The following is a 23010-nucleotide window of genomic DNA, read 5'->3' on the forward strand; positions in this document are numbered from 1 at the left end:
AAAATTAATTTCTGCCTTGATGGAATCTGTCATCCAAGGGCAAACACTTCCATAATTCTCAGTTCTGCTAGATCCTGGTTTCATTTCTACAGGTGCTTTTGTTGCTAAATAAATACCAACTAAGATAGTTTCACACTTCAAGAGACTCACAGGAAGCTGTAAGAGTTGCACCGCAGCAAAATATTACACAGCTCTTTATTGCATCCTGTAGGTTGTGACCCTTCAAAGAATTTAATAAATATAGTTTGAGGCCTACTGCTGGCACAGGTCAAAGAAACATATTTTCCTGAATATTTAAAAGGGAGGGCTGGAAGGGGTTATGAAAGAAGAGGAAGAACTAATTATTTATATTATAATCACAGCCTGAAACATTACTGCTTGTTAATAGTGTTATCCTAGTCACATCGTTCAGCAAATTTACTTCATTACTCCAATCCTATCAAATAGCTTATTAGGTCATGGGGACTGAATTTGATTTCCTTTACTGTTATTTGACACTTTACAAAAACTTCAAACATCTTTGAAATGACAATTTGAAAACATTTGACAAAAAAAATGCAAGGAAATACTCAAGAGACTTCCCTAGTGAGTCAATAAGACAGCCTGGTTGAGCTCCAGGGAATGGACAACCCACATAGGAGGAAAAGCTGAGGGACTGGTCAGCCAGTGTTACTCAGTGACAAGAGAGCAGGCAAGGGGTAAGAACTGAAATACAGATGGCTGCCTCTGAATGTTAGGCACAAGTTGCCCAGAGAATCTGTGGAGTTTCCTTCCTTGCACATACTTGGAAAGGCTCCAAGTATGGTCCTGGGTAACTGGCTCTAGGAGGCCCTGCCTGAGCAGGTGGTTGCACAAGGTGACCTCCACAGAACCTTTCCAGATTCAATCATTCTCTGTGTTCTGTGGGGCTTTCCCAGTGGACATCATAGGTGAGTCCTTCTCCCACAACAGCCCTCTGAGAAGTTGAGTCAAGGCTCTTCTTAGCATCAAGCAGCAGGATTCCCTCCATGTATGATCCCACTGCCAGACTCTTGTGTTCACAGTCACTGGCCTCTCACCATGGAATCTGACCTGAAGTAAACCATCCCCACCAGACCACAAAAAGAAGACAAGATCTTCTGAAGCAGGGTCTTTCCAGCTTTGTAGTATCTGCTATCCACACCTGGACCCTGTGACATCTCTGGAAATTGTCTGCCATGCCACTGCCCTCTCTGCTCTAACTGTGGTTTTTAGTCCAGAGCCCTGGTGGTCACACACAAAGCAAGGATGTGGTCCTGTGGTCCTACACTAGGAGTGCCGCATTTGGGAACATTGGCTAGGTAGAGCTGTGGTTCCTCACAGTGGCCATCGCAAAACTGTGAGCATCAGTGGCACCTCTGGCCTGTTCTGCTTTCCCTAACACCTCATGCAGGTACCCTGTGCTATCCCAAGTCTTGCTGACTCTCCAGGGGAGTGGAATGATGGAAGCAGTGGAGACAGCCTTTAGGACTGACTGATGACTTTTCAGCCTTCAAGGACACCCTTGGGAGGCCTTTACCTCCCATCTCCCACTGCCCTCATGGACTTTCTTTGCATTTTTGCCACTGATGCTGGGAAAGTTCAGGCAGGCACTTAGCATCTTTTGGCAGGATATGATGGGGGTGCCGAGGAGGCTCAGGGATGGAGCAGCTCTGTTGCCACAGCCAGTACCAGCAAGAGGAAGCAGGCACACACACACATAAGGGTGGCTGTTCACCAGCACAGATGGCCCAGAGAGATTGTGAACACTGTTCTGCTGAGGGCAACATTAGCCCAAATACATCTAGGCACGGGAACAATCCTACTTATTGTTGTGATAACAGCACAGCAAGCTCTCTGAGACTTTTTGGCAGTGAGAGAAGCAGCCTAACATAAAAGAAAAAAATCCTGCAAAACTTTCTGGCAAAGTTCAGCTGAAGCACAGACAGTGCCAAATATTTATGGATTAACTCATAAACTTTAGAAGAGTCTGCCTGATGATATGAGGCAGCCTTGAAGGACATTGATTTCCTCCCAACTATTGAGTTCTTTTCATGACAAAGACACCTAGAAAGATCATGATGCTCCGTCTTTCATTTGATTTTCTATTTTATGCTATAGCAGATTCCAAGTGCCTGTAACTTTTAAGGTAAACACATAAAAAATACTCTGTTTACATTACCTGTTACTGTACAAGAGATTTATCCCATGCGTTTGTACCTCTAGATCCCCATTCCATTGCATTGACAAAGAGTTAGACAAAGGGCACATTGAGATTAACCTGAAAAAGTTAGAAATGCCAACATCTGTGCGATACACAAACATTCAGTAAAGGAAGAACACAAGTAAAGAACAAACTAGGACAGGCAGTGCTTACACTCCACCATAGGTAAATATCCATGTATTTACTGCTCCATTCTTCTCAATTTGTCATTGGGTATTTTTATTATAGAAATACATATGAAGACCTGAAGGCCTTTTATCTTTTTGTCGACAAACAGCAATTCTGCTGCTTCCACAAGTACATGCCTTAATGAAAATAACCTTTCATCTACAAACTGTTTGGAGACAAATTTGGATACAGGTTCTTTTTCTTTCCTGTTTTCCCCAGGTTCTGCTTCCTTAGTCAAGATTCCCTGTTATTTGTTTTAGATCACCTTGATTATTTTGTAGACATAGTTCTGTGTTTGTAATAACTGGGTGAGCCTTGAGGTAATTCTCTCATTCCAAATTTTCTTTCAAAAGAATTTTCAAACTTTCCTCTTTCCATAGTTTGAGAGCTTTTTGTGTTCCTGTTGTGAAAGAAGGACATATTTTTTAGAGAAAAATCTTCCAAAATAAGTTATTTTTCCACCAAAGAGAGTCTGGCCTAGGCAAACAGACTATGACAGGCACTTTCATGTGCTGAACTTAATTTGGAAAAATATCTTGATTAAAAAAACCTGAAAAAGCAAAAGGAACTAAAGTACTCAAAAATGTTTAGGGACTGGACATGTATCTGGCCAACTCAGTCTAGGTAACCAAAGGGATTGGGCTTAATGATCTCCGGATAAACCATCCAGCCATGACTACTCTGTGATTCTCTCTACTAAAATTAAAAGTAAACAGGAGATTTTTAGGCACAAAGTATGATAAAAAGAATGTATGATTTTAGGTTGCACATGCAACTTAAATTGTTATAAGCACTAGTCAGTTGCTCAACAATACATAAATTCTCTTAAGAAGCTAAAGGAACCCTATGCATTTTCTCTATCTTTCAGTAGCTTTGGCATTTATTTCAACAGAAAGATTCATTGCTGTCTTTGCTTTGGAAAGGAGAAGTTTGGATCTAGGGAACTGTCTTCATAAATCTGTCTTCATTTGGCCAAACAGTTTGCTTTCGTCATTCACCCAGTATTTAACCAGGAAAAAGAAAATATTATTTTGTATTTTTCTCAGTGGTTTTTAAACAAAGCTAATAAAAGCATCATAATAGTGGTACTTAATATATGCATCAGTTAAATAATGTAATCATTTACATATAAAACAATGGCTGTGAGAATTAAACACATAAATTCAATCCAAGACATTCATTTCCTCTGAAAACCTTGTGCAAAGCTTTTTAAAATTCTTTTCAATTCTCAATCACATTTTTATTGAAGTTTGTCTAAAAAATCTCTTAAAAATCTGCAAACATTTAGATTCAAAATTATTATTTGCTCTTTAAAACATGAAGGTGAAAACTTCCTGCTGTACAGTATCTGCCTAGTATGTCTGAGCAACATATTTCCCAAGAAACAGAATTAAAACCAGATGAATACGGAGCAGAGGAGAATGCTAAGCCTGATTTGGAAAGAATCCTTTAGAAATTCAGGGTCCAGATGGTCAGCTGCATCTCAAGCCCGGCTATTGCTGGTACACAGATATGCTTTGTCAGACAACAACAAACATGCCAGTCCTGGTTCAGGGGTGAGTGTGTGAAGCACTTCCCAGTACAGAAGGCAGCAGGGCAGCAAATACTGACATAGCCACTGCTGCAGTGGTTCCTCACTGGGAAGCTGCTGCCATATTCCCCCAGCTCCACTGTGACTTTGGGCTGCACCAGAGGCTCCCCTCCTCTCTGCTGCTCTCTTCAGCTTCCCCTGCTCTCTGAAGAGACTGCTGCCTTGTCATCCTTACGGGTGCAACCACAGAAGGCTCGTGTGATAAGGACTGATAAGCACTCTCCGGCTACACTTCTTAGATAAAAATTCCTTTACTCTTCTCCTTATGCAAACATATTTTCAGTTGCTGGTATATTTTGCGAAGCTTCATTTATTTGGAGTGAAGTTTCCCTTAACAGATGTGTACTTCAAACTGAATTTTTGGGATACAGGTTAGCCGAAGAGTTCAGTCAAGATGCAGAAAGCAATAAGAAAATTTCCATAAGTGAAGCACATAGGAATGTGTTTTTAACTACCTCTGCAAATATTCCTAAATAATAAAAGGCTCTCCCAAGAGACTTCTCCAGGCTGAACACCAGAAACCTGAAAATAAACCTGTAGACACTGTCCCAAGGGAGCAAATGCAGATGAAACTGCTGATCATATCTGCTTTCTTTCCCTTCTTTTCTCTTTGTGAATCATTTGCACAGGAGTAACTTACAGTAGGAGTCTTAAGATTTTCCTACAGTCTCATGTTTTACCTGAATTTTGCTTTCAAAGATTAAAATTTTAACTAGCATGGGCTGGCTGCACAGCATGTCACAATCCAACACTGGTTTATACTTCTTCAAATTTAGTTCCATGTATAATCTTTTCATGTAACTGGCTTCATTTAAATATTTAGAATTATCAAGTTAATTTCATGGATGGATTAATATTACAAATTATTTTAGCATTATGCTACTTTTAAAATAGACTATTTGCAATTTGATCATTTACATAGTTTTGTATAAGCTCTTTCACTGAATTTTATTAGTAAAAGTGTAATTGAATTCCAAAATTACTGTTTGACAGTGGATGACTTAGAAATCTGAATGATAAGAAAATTAGTTTAAGTAGAAACTAGGGAAAAAAGAAGAAAACCTATAAATTATTATAAATTGTCATTCTGTCATAGTATGCCTTCCGAATTGCTTGTCCTTAAATTCAGTCACTAGTGAATATCTGATCATCACAAGTACAGCTTACTTTGAAACATTTTCAGTGTATGTCAGCAAGAGTTTGCACATAAATTGGTATCTGTAAAGTTTGGTTCTTCAATACTAGGGTTCGGATTTGGGCTCAGATTTTTCTCACACAGTGATATATCTGTGTGTTTTATGTTTGTGTGTATGTATTTATATTTTTAGAGTCTGTCTGTTCATGGAATAACTCTCTCAAACAACATAATTTTAGATCTTCTAAGGAATCACCAATCCAAATTTTAAAATTTTTATTTAATGCATATGTCAAACAATTCCCTGAAGCAGAATGATAGTATTTTTTCCCCACATGAAAAAAACAACTTTATCCAAACTAAAGTACATATGCAATATTGAATAGTTAGACATATAATGGTGTAAATCAAATCAATAACAGACTAAGAAAATACAAAGTGCTGAAAAAATTCATGAACATTAAGTTGTCATGGGTTATCCCTATGGTGAAGAGACAAAAACCTGCAGGCTTTAATCTAAATATACTGCAAGGTACAAAAGCAGGCAAAAGATGCATTCTTCAAACTTTTCACTGTGAGTATCCAAAATGCACTACTAACCCAAAACAGCAAGGTACCTATATTAGTACCTAATTCCAAGCAGACAATTCTGCTGAAAGCCATTATCTTAACTTGTTTAAACTTTAAAATATTTTGTGCTGTTTCCTTTTTTGCTATCTCTATATGTTGTAAACATAAACAACATGTGAGTTCATATACAGCTTCCCATGCAAAGTCTCAATCCAGTGCTTAACTCACAGTTTTCTTGAGTCTTTTTACACAAAACTCCCAGAGCAAACTTGCAGCAAGCCAGCTGAAGCAGAGAGGAGGCTGTTCTGGAGCCCCACCTCTGGGGACTCTCAGGTCAGCTGCAGACTGAGCCCAAAGCATTCATATACAAATTTTGTACAAAGCATGCAGTGGGTTCCCCTGGCAGTGTGCATCCTGCATGAGCAGTCCCTGCTCTGGAGAGAGCATTTCCTCTTACCTGTGGGGTTTTCTTCATGGACATGCCCTTCTTTGGACGACTAGAGGGCTGTTGGCTGGGGAGGACGTGTCTTTCCTCAAGAAAGCAAAGAGCAGCTGACCAGGAAGCTGGTCAGCTGGTGTAGGAAGCAGGCTGAGAAGTTACCCACACAAAAGGCAACACAGCAGCTTTGTAAGTAAACACACTGGACAGACCCGAACTTCCAAAAGCCAAGCAAACTGTGGCTGAGGCAAAAGTTTGAACCCTGGACATATGATCCACTACAGGACCTACAAACATGTTTCCTGGCACTGCACTAGCCTTGCCAGCTAGCATGGTCTGGAAGGTAGGACATGGTGGCACCTGTTCACAGTAGGAGGAACAGACAAGTACTCACTGTGTCTGTCTCCCCCAGCTCTTACTGTCCTAGGCCATTGTTAGACCTTTTAGTACCCTCTTCACCAGACTCCAGAGCATACTGGATGTGTCAGATTTCATACTACTCATATTTCACGTGCAAGAAATTTTCTGCACGGAAGCATAGTTTTCAAAATAATTTTAAATACTTTTCATGAGGGAGGGGGATATGGGGAGTGGAGAGAGAGATAAATAAACAAATGAAGCCTAAACTGGTTCAGGACTACAAGACACAGATCTGCATAACATGGGTGAGTGCATGGTTCTAAGTTCATAGGGAAATTCATACCTGAATTATTAAGGATTCTAACCTTGCAGTTCTGCAGACAGATCTCAGCTTTAAAATTTAAAAAAAAAAAAATAGTCACAAGAGTAAAACAGACTTTGCTTTCTATCAGCAAAGTACCATTATAACTCTAAGTGGTCCACTTGCAGCAAACCATGCCCATGAAAGAGCAAATTCCAGAGAGCTAAGTACAGGTTTTTTTCCCAGAACAGGCCATCCTAATACTAATACAACTGACATGCTATATAGCTTAGTATCTCTGAAAGCAGAAACTTCAATGAGCCATGAAAACCTTCTAAGTTTGAAGAGCATCCTAAATGAAGAAATGACTAATTTAAAATGCTCAACATAGTTTAGATAGATCAAGAGTATCTAAACCCAGGGATTATATTAAAAAGCTTAGAATCTTAGCCAGGACTGGGAAGTGCTTAGAATGATTTTATCACATGTTAATAACAGAGTTTGAAGGTGATATTCTGCTCTTAGCTGCAATAGGACTCACTAAGAGGCAGATTAAGAATCAGTAGCTGAAGCTAGAGGAAATAAGCAATTCTTCCTTTGTTGAAACAGCACATTCAGGAAGAAGATAATGTAAAAAAAGTCAGGTCTTTTATCCATTAACATCACCTCCAAATTTCTCAGTCTAGCATATTGTAAAAGTAGACATTTCCTGGTTTATTTTCTATCTTTTACCCTATTCTTTTCCTACCCTACAAAGTTTGCCAGTGGATGTTGCTAAACAGCCTACAGGAGACACTTTTTTCCTAACTACTCTTGCTGAATTTTCCTATTGCACTGCAAACTTGGTCATAGGAGACTATATTCATCCCATTGCAGTAATGTAACTCTTTTCTAGTGCTACATTTTCCCTGTATTTTAAAAGTCACCTTTTTAAAAGTCACCATTATTTCTCTTGCACAGAAAAATCACTAGACTGCTGATCATTCTGTACTGCATTTTTTGCAAACACCAGTATTATGACTATCTCTTCCTATGGGTTATCCTATATGTTAGTATTCCCACAGCTATGCACACAAAAAAGCAATTCAATCTGAATATTGAATAAAGGGCCTTAGAGTTATTTCTGTGAGAAGACTTCAGGAAATTACTGTAATGACCACAATTTATGTTTTCAGATTTTGTTTTGCCTTTGGAAGTAACTGTCTTCATCCAAAATAAACTTGAAGAGATTATTCAGAGCAACAGATGCTTTTTCAAAGGAGACATTTATGTTTAAATAAAAATACCCCACAATATCAATTAACAGGTCATTAGGTATATGTTCCTATAACTTTTAATTTTAATTACATTCAAAGCATATTAAAAACTAGTGTTTTCAGGTGTCAGCTAATTGTTTCATTTGCTGTATATACACATACTGTGCTATATCCACTAACTGGGAATCTATTATAAAAAAGGTTAGTGATTAACAACTTCCCCTCTCTTCGTAATTAAATATCTTGATAGGAAGCATCCATATGGAGATAACAGAGGCAAACAGTATGTTCCTGAGGATCAAGGGCTGCACACTTCTAGAAATTTCATATACAAAAAGACTGGAGCAAGGCCAGTCGTTTTAATGGTCAGAAATAGGTGAATGTACAAATACATTTCTGTCAGACACCACGTTTCACCACAAGAGCCTGGGAGATCACAGATCTCACCATCTGTTTGCATGGATGAGCCACAGATGTTCAAACCTCCACATGAGCTGAGTCCAGAAGCTGCATACAGTATTGAGATTCTGAAAAGTGCAAATATTAAAAATTCAACCCTTGATTTAATTTTTAAGAGGTTTTACAAGTATAATTTTCATTTTATAGATTTTCTTAGTGTAAGTGATGGTTTGTGCTCATAAATATCTAATCACCACACTCGTTTTAAATCAATGTATGCATGTACTGAGTGTAAAGAAAGTAGAAAATTCATTCTCAAACAAATATACTTTCTTTTCTATATCAATTTACTCATAAAGCCAGAAAGAAGAGACAGAAAGATAGGAATCAGTGCAGATTCCTTGGCTATAAATTAATGAAACCACAAACTTTGACATCAATGCCCAGAACTCAAAGAGTTTAGGGAGAAGATCCCTAGATAATAACATAAGGAATAGACAGATTACATTGAAACATCTTAACTGTTACACATTAATTTTAAAGAATTTTTTTTTAAATTCAGATTAAATGAGATTTTATATTCAAGGATTAAAAACAGCAAGCAAAATCTGCATTAAAAATTCAATTTTTAATTGTGCATGTAAATTGTACATGTATAGCCACACGCTAACTCTGGCTTGGGGGTTAATCATCATAAATTATCACATGTTGTACTTTAAATAGTGTAGAAAGAAATATATTAAGGCACTTAATGGTAAAAAAGGGCCTGTGTGTTCAAATTTCTAAGATAAAATTAACAAAACACTTTTATTTTTAATTGCATTTGCAAAATGCAGTACCTTATGGGAAATATCATTATCACAAAGTACTGATTGAGTCACATATTGAAATTCTTCATAGCAAGATCAGCTGTGAATTGCTTTCCCCTACTGTTTCAGACATTTATGTACTGCAGTCAAATGCAATTTTTCTTAACTAGCCAGAAAAGATTTGGGAGAACCACTCAGGATAACTACAACCGCAGACAAACATCAATTTGATTAATCACACTTCACAGCATGCACATCACTTATGTTCTCAAAATTCTGGTTTACCAGTGAAACGGAGTATAAAACAGCTTTCAAGCTTTGTCAGCTCAATTTGTACATTAGAGACCCTTTATTCCATCTATATCCTTTTCTGTCACAGGCCATAAAACCACCTTCCACCTTCTTCCACTTCAGTTCCTATCTTACCCTCAGACCACATCCAAACACATGTCAAATACAATTTTTGTCATCTGCACTTTATTAAAAATTTTATACACAGCTAATTTTGTACATATAATACATATAATACCCAAAAAGCTGGTTTTCTCCCTTTAGCTTTTCAAATCCATTACTAAACTAAAATAATTTCATTTTTTATTTTGGCAAACTACAAAATATATACTTACAGTCCTTACTTAAGAGCCTATGATCATGAATATTCAAAAATATTTTGGTCTGCTTTGTCAAAACTGGAGATATAAATGAGATTGTATTTAGAATATGATGCATCAAGAAAGCTAACAGACTGTCTACAGCCTGAAATTCAGATTCCAGGCTACAGCAAGGTTGAGCTTTGCTAGCTCTCCAAATCATCATGACAGGTAAAACTTGCTAGCAAATTATTTAATGTAAAAGACACCATCATTTCTCATACAGAGAACAGCAAGTTCCAGCGAGCCCTGAGTGAACAGCATGTTCTCTGCACACAAGCCAGGAGCTATGCTACTTGGGCAGAATGTTTGTGTTACTGCCTGAAAATGTAAATACATCTGTATTCTACTTTGGGTAACAATACTTTCATTCAAGCAGAGCAAGCGGGGACACAGGAACAGAGAATTACTTTTTCAGATGCACGAAACTCAAATCTTGACACAAGAAAACCAAAGCAATTCTGTCCTTGATCCTAAGAATGCAAATACCTGCAAATAATAAGGCTTTTCCATGTCTATACAAATGTAAATTCTCACCTACTATGAACATCCACACATTCATCTTTGAGGTATATTTTATTATCAGCAAGTTCACTGCATAACTATCATAAACAAAGTGACCACAAAGACAAAATTACAGAAGGAAGCCAAGACGTGGTTTGTTAATATGACTTAGAGACTTTTTCTATTCCCCTCACATTGCATCACATACTTTAATACTATAAATTGACATTTTAAAGATACTTTTAAGGTACTGGTTAGAACAGCTAATTTTCATTTCAATATTCCCTGCTATTCCTTTTGGTTTCTTCCAAATGTGATAGGAAGGAACTCGCTTGTTGTTCCTTCTAGTTCTCCTTCTTTCCTCTCTCTCTCTCTCTGCCCTCCTCACACTTTTCAATCTGCTGGATGATCTACCAGAACATACAGGCATCAAAGATATAGGTTTATGCTGTTTTAAGAGGATACAAGGCATTATTGTACCAACATGATTACACTTTCTTGCTTGTTTCCAAGACCATTCAAATGCTTAATGATCACTCAGGAAGCGGGGAAAACATTTTCCAGTAAAAAAGAAAAAAATTATTTTTTAATCTTAGCCTATTTATTTATTTTTCAAGCTCTGGAATAATCTTTGTAGAGTGCATAGTTGATTCAGAAATTCTAAGAGACCACTATAAAAGAGAGAATAAAAGGTTCAGTATACATTTGGCTAAGCAAAATTCTTTATCGTTTCTTGTGAATACAAAATTTCTGTAACGTTTTGTACGACAGGTTACAACATAGAACCATGACAATGCAGTCACATAAATACATTCTTCTTTAAACAAAAAGTATTTTATATCTGTAAAATTGCAGTACACAGAAATATTTGTTTCAAAGACAAGCAGTGCCACACACGAAGTCACTTAATATTTTCAAACAAAATTACACAGCTATAGCAATAGCTACAGAAGGCCTGTCTGATCTTTTACTGACTTTGATCAGAGCTTAATCCCAAGGCTGCCATGAATACTTGAATATGGGCTGACTGTTGCTGACATGGACACCTGCACTCACACAGAAAACACTGGATCGTCAAGGTTAAGGGGGAGTTTATAAGTTCCTTCAAGTTATGTAAAGCATTTCTTAATATCAGCCTTAAATTTAAGGAGACTAACACACACGAATTTTACTTGCTTCAGCTGGACACCAGTACAAACAAAAAAAGACAGAAGGACACAAGCTAGGTACTATGTAAAAGCTGTAACTTCTGCTGTCTTCCTTTTGAAGTTAAACTCCCTTGCATTTAAAAAGGAGAGCCTCTAGCATGTTTTAAACAAGGCTGCAAATCTGAGACTCTCTTCTGAACACTTGAGAAAACTTTTCCAAAGAGTTCTAAAATTCTAGATATCTAGCCTTCCTAAAATAGATGTAAATTATTGCAAGAATCTTTTCACTTAAGAGAAGACAAAAAGTTCCTTTTAAGTAGCATCAGAGGCCCTGAGCTATGAATTATGGGAGCCTCTAGACAAGAAGCAGTAAAATGTTCAGTGCAAGCTAATTCTGGTCTAATTAGCTTTGGCACGATGCACCTATACTGCTTTGTGGATCAAACATGTGTCCTAATGTGGACCTTCACTCCCTCAGGCTTTTGCTACAAATATGAATAATACAACACCATATTGCAAATATATTCCAGAATTTCTTTCCTTCTTTAGCTGCCGACCTGCTCTGACTTGCCCAAGGTTATGTTTAAGTTGTGCGCATACCCATCCTGTGCCTACCACCCTGTTTAGCTCATAATCTCATAAGGGCAAGGACTTCCTTTCACTACTTGTTTGAACAGCATCCAGCACAATAGGACTTTGATCCAGCCTGAAGGCACTGCTTGTGATACAACAGCTCATATAGAATTCTGTCTCAATGCAGTTTCAGCTGGAAACATGGTATTAGCAGAATTGTTAGCAGTCTGTGTGCTCGGCTATAGCACATTGCTCGCCTCAGGATCACAGCAAACACAGCATCATAAGAAACTCACTTAAACTTGCAAGTTTTTTTCCCCAGTCCTTCTTTTATTTGTTGAGCACAGAAGTAAAGTAGCAATGTTCAGAGCTAAATAGCCTGACTATATGAAAACTTCCATTCAGATGAGACATGACAAGTCACGTGGCTGTTCAGACTACAATAACACATTCACCAAGTTTAGTGTCTCACCAACTTAATTCCTTGTGCTTCACATATGTCAGAGGAACTCTGCTGAGACCAGGTTACATGTCTAAGAGAACTTTGGATTCTTATTTCTTATTCCATAAATAACATAGGAATTATTAATTATAATGTAGTTCATGATCTCATTTAATGCATGTCATTTCAGTCAAACTGATTTCACTGTGCTTTAGGTTTAATATTACCATACAGAGTAGCATATCTGCTTGCTTTATATGACCATTATGGTAAAGTTGTCAAAAGTTACCTCAAATATTACCTGTGCAAGCAAACCGCTTGTTAAACGTCATAAAGCCATTTAGAGGAGCTAAGCTATTCACTTTGCTGATCCACATCTAACAAAAATATTTGAGGCAGAATCAACATAGTGTTCACTTTCAGTTTGTGATGGTCACTTTAATCCTGCAAGCATCTGGGCATTACAATGCAAGACATGCAAGCAGCAATATTGCTAAAATTACATTTCTGTTTTTCTATTTCAGAGTCAAAAAATAATTTCTTTTCTAGCAAAAAAGATATCTAGAGAAGTTTTACAATGGTATTTCATATACCCAGGAGCAATAATATATATTAGAAAGAGCAAGGCAGCTGTCTGAAGAATACTTACTATTTAAAATTATTTAGTCACACAATTCTACCTGAAAAGCTAAGTAAAAAATGAAAACTAATAAGAAAGAGCATAGGCTTATATATTGCTAGCAGAATGTCTGTGCTTCTTCATATAACCCAAGCTATTTACCAGCAAACACTATCTTTATTACACCACACAGCAAAGCAACATTTCCAGTGGAAAAAACAGCAACCTGGAAAGTTCTTTGCGTAGACATGTGTTTATAGCAGTGAATGATCTTACAGCATTTATGAGAGAAGTGTAGAGTATTACCTTAGTAGTGTTCTAATTTCTGACTTCAATCTGTGGCTCTATTATTTTAAACCTGAGTTGTGCAGAGGTAACACTTGATAGTCTCGGGAAACCAACAAGGGATTCACTGTGATAACTCCATCTGATTAAACCACAGGTCCTGTGCAGCATTTCCCACAGATTTCTAGTTGACTGTGGGTAGAATTTGCTTTTAAAAGTCTGAACTCCAACATGCTGTCATTTTGCTTGCCACAAAAAAAAAATCTCTACAAATTAAGGAAAACATCACGGTGCTTAGAAAGGGGGCGTGGGGAGGGGCAGGGGGAGAGGGGAGGGTGTTAAACCTTAAAGTTGTTTAACAAACTAGTTGTTAATACTACCCTGCCTTTTACTGATGTCTGTTCTTATTTAGAGGAAAAGGGAGGAGTGTGAAAGGAGTGGGGATTCTCTATCATATTACAAGCTCAGAATTGTGTACATTTCCTTATTAGTTCTACCACAATTGCTAGTATACAGTATACTTGAAAATGTGAGACATGCCACATGCACTAATTAGGCACAAATGAGGTGTAATGCAACACCACTATATTTTATTGTAGAAGAATAAAAGCTATGGGACAAAACAGTCTATTGCAGATGTGCATGAACACCAAACTCACTGACCACATGTAATGTCATGTTTTAAACCTAGCAAGAGAAGCGCTACAAAGTTTGCTTACCTGATCTTAAACAGCACAGAATCTCAAATGTTAGCTGCCAGTTAACTACTTCCTAAACACAAGCATTCTTGTTTACAGTATGTAATTAATAGAGTAGAAAAAGTCAAAATTACTCACATAGTCCTGGCGATGCAATAGCAAACTATCTAAGACAGGAAATTCCAGTGCAATATTATAGAACCAGTAGAAATAAACATGCATAAAGTCAGGAACTGACAGGCCTCTGGATTACTGCAACCGTAGGAATCATGCTCATGCATGCTGGGCTATGATTTATGAAACGGAGCCCAGGAAACAACCAATCGCTCAGCTTCTCCTAACAAGTCCAACTGGCTATGAAAAGCTGGAAGTGCTGCACAGAACAATGAAGAGGAGCTATCCCACATATTAATCTGCTTATCTAGGATTGCCTTCTGTGTAGAGAGAGGGAAGCATGTAAAAAGGAGAGGGGAAAAAAAGGAAAAATCACAGTTTCATTTGTTAAAAGAACAGAATAAATTCCAGTCAACATGAAAATCCTCCCCGGCAGTCAGATAGTAGTACTGTAGTCAAACATTTGTAGCATCTGCTAAAACTTTTCAGAGGACCACCATCTTCCTTAGCAGTGGTTATTTTTCACAATACTGACAAAAAGCTATAAAACTGGGCTTATATTTCTTATGCAATTGTTTCACTGTTCTGCTACTGTTAATTTAATGCTACATCTAAATGTGAAACATCTTTCCATAAAATCTGATTAGAGTAAGATTATTCTTTTTACAGATGGCAGGTGGCTTCAGTGCATTAACAAGCCATCCTTCCTGGAAAGCCATCTGCATGGTCCTAGGATTTAAGATTTAAAAGACCATAATTTATAAGAAAAAGGCGCATTAGAATGTGTCTTCAATTACTAAGCAAGAAAAAAAATTTAAACAATGTGAACAGACCATGAATTGCATATTACAACATATACAGCAACCAAAGTTGTTCTTTCTGGCACATTCCATGGTTTCAAAATCTGGGTTTGACTGATTTGAAACTAACATTACTTTGATTTTTTTTTCTGGTAAATAACTTTAATGAAGTTCTTTAGATTAAGAGCAAGTAATTTATTTGTTAAATTAATATTAGATATTTAGTATTAAATAAACATTGAAATATTTATGACTGTAGTTTATTTCATAAAGCAGTGTAAAATAAAATGTATACTTTCATCTAATGAAAAACACAGAGAAATCTGTCAAGATAAAAATTTGGACCTTATTGAATTATGTTTCTATAAATATGTCCACTGAATTCTGTGGACATATTGAGTTGATAAAATTTCTACTACTAAAAAGATGAGAAATTATCCTTAATACATAAAAAGCTACAGTTTTTTAAATGAGCTGTTAGCCTGTTTATACAGAAATCCTAGTGATACTGAATGAAAACATGGATAACCTGGGGTGACTTAGCATTAATTTGACAAGAATGGAAATCGTGAATGTTTGGTTTGTCCATCCTTAAATCCTTTTTAGATAATTATTCTTCATATTCATTTCCTTTTCTTCTTCCTCTTGCAATCCATACCATAGAAATTTCTGAAATCTCCTGAGCAAAATGCATTCCATAAAACACACTTTTGTATTTCTTGTCATGATACCACAGTCGACAGATTCTACAGATACTTTGTAGTTTTAGTTTCTTTCCCTGAAGACAGCTAGTAGCTACAAATGATCGCTTGAACCACTTTGTCCTGCTGGGCACCATAACTTGAATTAGGGAGACAAAAGCCTTTCATCTCATGAATCATGTCTTTTTGCAAACCTAGGCAAAGGCAGGCTCCTCCCCAGGTTTACAGTCTGCTGTAGTAATTATGGGTTTTTCATCATTGCATCCTTTTAAATATGTCTTGATGAACACTTACAATGCAAAAAGAAAAAAAGAGTATGCTGAATGTGAGCAATTTATAACAGACACTGAAAGTGCTATTCAGTTGTGTTGTTTCTATAAATTAGAATTAATGTTCTCAATGTTCCACAGATTCTTGAGCAACATGTGAAAGGAATAACTTCATGACAAGATTCTACAATTCCACCAGGACTAAAGAGCAGCCACCTCCAAAGATTAGCATTTTTAAACCAGAGAGCAAAGGTGAATTGATTGCATAAAAAAAAAGAAAATTAGGGCATAATATTATACAATTTAACCCATCAATTTGAAAATGTTCTAGTCACACCTATGGGATGCATACAAAATCTTCAGTTATCTATATTCATATTCAACATTCTATATTCACCTTGCCACCAGCCCATATGCTATTTGACAAACAAAATGGTTCTACAGATTTGGAACTTGAGTTAGTTACCTTTGCAAGCCATGTCTCTGATCTGAAAACAAAAACCCTACCATTTTCAATTTCAGCTCCCTGCTTTCCAAATGTAAGGAAAATACAGCAACTACCAGCTGTTTTTTTCCCATTATGACTGAGGAATAACTGCCTCCAAAGAAAAGCATTTGCTAATGAAAGAAGCAAGTGAATATATATACACACATTCTAAAGTGCTTTTTCTCAGATTAATTCAAGTAGCGGTCTGCCTTTCCCTCCAAACAGGCTTCATAATTGTCTCTTCTATGCCACCAGACATTGACTTCATGAAAGACTTTGATTAGGAGGGGGAATGCCTCTCCCACATCCATGTCAAAAACATCCTTTTTACAACTTTTGCTTCTTTCACAACTTACCCAAATAAAATGCAAATGTGTTAGCTCTAAGTCTTTCAACAAAGAAACCTACCAAAACTCTCAGATATATCTTCAAAGAGTGGCAGTCTGTTGTTTTGCTTCTCGAGATCACAAAGAGTATTAAATCCTACCATTTCCACTGGCGCAGGATTTTACATGTAATCTGACACCCACATTCAGTGTTTTGAAAACAAAATCCACTGAGTACCACAAGAAATTGGTACCATTCTCTTATTTGCTGTATAACTGTGGACTGTATCACATTGCCAGTTTACTGTAGTTCAATTTAAAATCAAATAACTTAACTGAAATAATATCTGCACTTGAGAAAAGTCTTCGCTGAATACCAGGATTGTCTGAGGTAAAGTAATACAGTTAATCCTTCAGTACTTAAGATAACATATCCTCTTTTTCTATCTTGTTAAATTATTCATCTCCATAATAGGAGTTTTCTGCATGTAATTCATTCTTTCTGTACTTGGCTGCCTTTCAGAACTCCCTGATTTATTGTGTTTCTGAGTCTGCCACACTGGTATCAACTTCACATCTACTTCACATCATAAAGTCAGCACCCTTAAAAGTCACGCATTCATCTGCCAGTTACAGTTTTTTTAAATGGTTCATCCACAAATGATTTTCCTTTGCCAATGTTTGAAATTGTTTTGTTAGCTGAAAACTTTTTTAAATGCTGTAGCATACAGCTTAAAGGGAAAAAACCAAGCAGGAACTTCAGCACTTATTTGCCTGGAGGTTAATCTTCTATTTTCATACATTAAAATATGGGCATAGTAGACTGATCTGGCTAGAAGAGACAGGCACAGCTTGGGTATGAGTGAGGCAGCTTGGTAGCTACAGCTGTCTTTATGCCTCCTTAATAGGAGGCGCTTCATCTCTCCTAGCTAACGTGGGACCTGTGAAAAAAGGGCTACTTTTGTCAGTGGCAATTAAGTTCTCTGAAGGAAAAATGCACAATTAAGTTAACATTGGTTTTGTCTGGGTTTAATTTTCTCCATAATAGCTGACATATGTTTATATGTGTGATTTTTGCTGGAAATAGTCTTGATAACACAGACATATATCAGCTATTGCTGAGCAGAGCCCACACAACATCAAAAATGTTTCTGCTACTCACCCACCTCACCAGCCAGGAGGCTGAGGGGCACAAGGAGTTACAGGATGGACACAGCTGGGAAGGCTGACCTCCACTGACCCACAGGATATCCCATTCCATATGGCATTGTGCTCAGCATATAAATCTGGGTACAGTAGGAGGAAGGGGGTGGTTGATTGGAGTGACAGTGTTTGTTTTCCCAAATCACTGTTAAACATGATGGGGCCTCGCTCTTCTGGAGAAGGCTGAATGCCTGTCTGTCCTTGGAAAGTGGCTTTCCCTGTTACACTGCCTTTGTCTCAAGCCACAGGTTTTCTCAGCTATGCTCTTCTGATTTTCTCCCCCATCTTAGCAGGGGGAGAGTGACCAAGCTTAGTTGCCAGCTGTTGTTAAACCATAAAAATTACATTTCCATAATGTATATAAATTTTCTCCACCCCACTGTGAATTTTGCTGCTCATCCCTTAGATTTCACATGCCTTTATTCCTGCAGCTCCAAAAGTGTCTTATTGATGACAAGGTATTTGCAAGCTTAAACATCTGCAGATGTTCTTGCTCTCGCAAGGTGCATTTGTGCTTGGCTCTCCTAGGGTTACCTGCAATCCATGAAGTTCATATAGAACTAAATGTTACCAGTTTATCTCTGTGGGCTAACTATATAAGTTACAAAATCACCCTTTGCAATGCATACATAAAATATATGGTCAGATAGGCATATTGCTATCACACCCTGCTCTAAAAACAGCAGCAGAACTTTACATGCTAGGGCATATTAGTAATTGCAGATATGAACAATGGAAGTAGAGATCTACAGGCAGGGTACAAGAGAAATTTTGACTGTTTATTCATCTGATTAATCAGCAGGTATAATCTGCTAGTGAATATTACATGAAGAATAAGGTTGCTCTGATACTATTTGGGAACAAACACTGTGTTCTGAATGATGTATAAGCAAGCATACAGTAGTTTAATAAACAAGTTGTTCATGTCTCCAGATGCTGATTTTATTTCATACAGCAGCAATGCCAACAAACACCAGATCATAAAATAATTTTGTACTCTTTATGGCAGTTTTGTGAAGGAAGTCATTTGAGCTGCACACAAAGAAACATGGAAAATATGCAAGGAATGGAACATATGATCCATGAATACACATCGTACGTCAGAAGCAGAAGGACTTAATCCAGAATGTAACCCTATAAAGATTTAGTAAGACAGTATACAAAAGAATGTGAAACTCCTGCTTACAGTAAACAAGAACAACCTTTAGTTCAGGTTACATTATGTGTCTACAAAAAACAAGCTGAAAAAATACTGCACACATAGCAGATTTTTTTTTTTTGAAATAAATAAATAAATAAATTGTTAATTAAAATATACATAAATTTATTTAGGAAACCAGGTATTCATCTGTTCTACTGATTCACATGCACATGAAAAAGCTCAGCCAGTGCTAAAGTTGCCACTAGATGCCCAGTTAACTGGCAAATTCAATATGAAAGCAATATAAGCAATTTTGAGTACTGCATGGAGGGAGAACAGAGTTGTACAGCTTGGCTGTATTACTAGCATGCCTTAAGCCTGGATAAAATATGTTGTATTATAAACATGTGCTTGTATTTTGCTCAGAATGGAGATTCTTTAAGACCCCAAAGAAATTCTAAACCAACTTGGTATTTAGTAAATATTCTTATTTCAGTATCTCAACCAACAAGTTATTACTGATTTTGTTAATAGAACAGTTGCACTAAGTCAGAATGACTAATTCAGCCCAGTGGCCCAGATTTGAAAGTGAGCTATATGGGATACTTAGTGGAAGACTTGTCCACCATCTCTAAGAAATAGGAAAAAAACAGATAGAAAAGAATAAAAAAGAAAGCAAATAGGTTTTATTGTAAACATATTTTTTCTTTTAATAAATCCTAGATACAAAATTCATTTCATATACAGAGAATGGAAAAACACACACTCTATACTACACCTATTAAAAATTATAGGAGTGTAGAATTCCTCTCAGTTTAACATATATTGAGGGAGACACAATGTTAAACAGCTTTTCCCATGATCACTGACTCTGGAATTGCATTCTATCTTCTGACTCTTACTCCAGAATTTAAGCCACAAGACACTCATCTCCATCCCTACGTACTGCAGCAAGTTATAGCTTAAAAACTACCTAGGAGGCCATGAGGTTGTATAAACTGCTTCTGTAGGATTGAACATCCTGCATGTGTAGGATCAGCTTTATGCTTTCAAAGTTGTATTACCTATATCCCAGAGTAGCAATGATGAAATACTGTTAAATCTCATTTGTCTGCTGGAAAGCAGTCACATTTAGACTAATGAAAGACTGGAGGCAAGGGAAATCAGTTCACCCACAAAGGCTGGTACATGAAGGGAGTAAAGTAATAAAAAAAAAATCTGTTCCAGAAAGAGAAGAAGGAACAACATTAGAACATTAGGGGGACCACATTAGAAGTCTCATTAGCTACAGACAAACAGACTCGTGCAGATTCACAGGAAACTTGATTCAAGGGACAAGCTCACAGAAGACAGATATGTATAAAAAAAAATATTTTCATGTAGACATATTCTTTCTCCCACAGAGGTAAGAAATAAAGAGATGGAAGAGAAACTCCATAATCCGGAGGACTAATTTTCTCCATAGTAACTAGTAACATCTGGTCAGGAATGAAGAAACTGTCTCCAAGATACTAAGAGAGCATGTCTTTAAAAGAATGATAAATCTTATGCTCAGGCATATGCCAGATAAACTATGAAAGCAGCTAACTGAAGTTCAGAACATAGCTGACCCAATCTGTTTGCCATCCTGTTGACAAACCTTGTAAATATCCAGCTGGGGAAGCCCTACAAAGCTTCTACTTTCTTATTCTGAGAAAAATCTGATTGTTCTAGAACTTGTTTGCATTGACAACCAATCTAGGCACTAGAAAGTTTAAAAATGACAGCTGTGCAGTTACGCACAAAATTGATGCATTCAAGTCCCAGAAGGAAGGAAGTTTGGAGCCCTTTGGGAAGGGATTGCAGCAGTGTTAGAAACTAGCTATAAAACCGTAAAACCTGTCCAACTTCTGAGACTGGATTTCAGAAACTGTAGTACTTTGTACAGGATTTTCAGAGGAGGCTTTTCTTCATAGGAGGAAAGTGATTTGTATGTAACTTCTTAAGTTTATACTCAGCAAAAAACCACTGTGCACTACATCTGCCACTCTAAAACTTCCATGATGCTTAGGGAACTCTGGCAGTTGCTGGTCTACACAGCAGAGTAAGCACAGAAGCACAGTTACCATTTAAAGATATTACTGACAAGACCTGGAACTTGGTAGCCTGTTGGCATGGATGGATCACTTAGGCCAAGCACTGGCACTCAAGGAGTGAGAATGAATACTGAAGAATGAACCCTGCCATAATCCCTCCCCCTATCTTAAGCTGGGAATATCAGGCTTTTTTTTTCCTTGCTTCCAGTTGCATAAAATAGAAGTATTTGAACTACTTGTTGTGTGTTGATCTCCTATAAATAGAACCAGGTACAAAAGAGTGGGGAAAATTAAACCAGCATGTTTTCTGCCTAGTGCAATTCCCAGAGGTAGTATGAGTCAGGAGATGCATGCAGAGTCATATTAGCAGCAGAGAAAAAAAGAAATACTTTCTGAGACCCCCACCAAGTCACTGTGAGAGAGAAGGGAGAAATTCAAGGCTGCCAAGAAGAAAATGAAGTTAAAAGTCAAAGGAGAAGAGGAGAGGAATTAAAAACAGTCTGCACTTTACCTTTTTTGGGAGCCCCACAAGTTCAATGGTAGCAACAAATTTGTAAGGGGCTGGACTATTGCCCCAGTCTTTCTTTTCACCCCCTTTGGCAGTCTCAGATATTCTCAGTGAAGCAGCAGCTGTCACTCTGGCAGCAGCAGTGTGAACCCAGCTCACTGAGTTCACATGTGCAGTTATTTTAGCAGATTGCTTTTTTTCTTTCTTCTCAAAAAAAACCCTAGGCAATTAAATACTTTGGATAGCTCAGCCAGTTCTGGATAAGATTTGAGTGAGTAGAGAAAAAAAAGCCCTAAACAAAACAGTTCTCTCAGTCCTGGTATTCTTTTTCTCAGACAAAGGTAGTGAGCAAGGATGTAAGAGATTTAAGAGTTTTCTCTCTGGTGGGAGAATATTAGGCAATCAAGTTGTAAGCAGAGCAGGTCACACCATTGGTTGCAAAACACTAACTGAAAATAATTGTCTGAAGAGCATGAAATAGTTTTTAAGAACAACCAGTGTCATCTTTAAACCACAATCAAATTTTATAAGTCTGTGACAGGCAAAACAATGCTGGCTCTTCCTTTCAGACTTTCTTCTCTCTTGCTCTGCTTAAAAAAGCAATAGCCTGCAAGCTGAGTTATGGTTCAAAGCACATTCTGCTCAATTCATCCTTCTTTAAAGTCATCACAGTGTATTCCCCGTCTAGACATAGATCATACACAGCCTTTTCTGGAGGTTTTCAATTCATATAGAGTTGAAAACTTTGGAGAGAACACTTGAACATCCTGTGTCTTCTTAACCTTATCCCAAAAAGAGGCAATGTCTTTCTGTCTTCATAAGTTTCAATAAATTTGTAAATATTATCACCTTGAGTGCTGTGTGTGGTTCTGGGCCCCACAATTTAAGGACATTAAAGTATTCAAATGCATCCAGAGGAAAGCAAGAAGACTGGTGAGAGGGCTGGAAAGAATGTCTTACAAGGAGAAGCTGAGGACTTCTGGCTTGTCTAGTTTAGATTCAAGGAGATTAAGGGATGACCTCATTGCTGTCTACTCTTCCTAAGAGGAACCTGAGACACCTCTTCTCCTAGGTGTCCAGAAAGGCTGTGGAGTCTCCCTCTTTGGGGATATTCAAAAACATCTGAATACATTCCTGACTGGGTAATGTGCCCTGGGGGATCCTGCTTATGAAGAGAGGGTGTACTAGTTGATCTCCAGGGTTCCCTTTGAATCTTAC

The 23010-nt window shown here is 37.4% G+C and overlaps 1 protein-coding gene across 2 annotated transcripts in view; it reads right to left on the bottom strand.

Moving 5' to 3' along the window:
• Positions 1-14434, bottom strand: part of PDE4D (phosphodiesterase 4D) — a 530024-nt gene extending 515590 nt beyond the window's left edge. The window contains exon 1 of one of the 2 annotated variants that reach the window (XM_038123327.1): positions 14307-14434. The gene's annotated coding sequence lies outside the window, so the exon portion shown is untranslated. Of the gene's footprint in view, positions 1-6142; positions 6256-14306 lie in introns of those variants that run through there. The other variant, XM_038123328.1, reaches the window with a different exon arrangement.
• Between the last annotated feature and the right edge of the window lie 8576 nt (positions 14435-23010).

The sequence above is a fragment of the Motacilla alba genome, chromosome Z, assembly GCF_015832195.1.
Source record: "Motacilla alba alba isolate MOTALB_02 chromosome Z, Motacilla_alba_V1.0_pri, whole genome shotgun sequence".
NCBI lineage: Eukaryota > Metazoa > Chordata > Aves > Passeriformes > Motacillidae > Motacilla > Motacilla alba.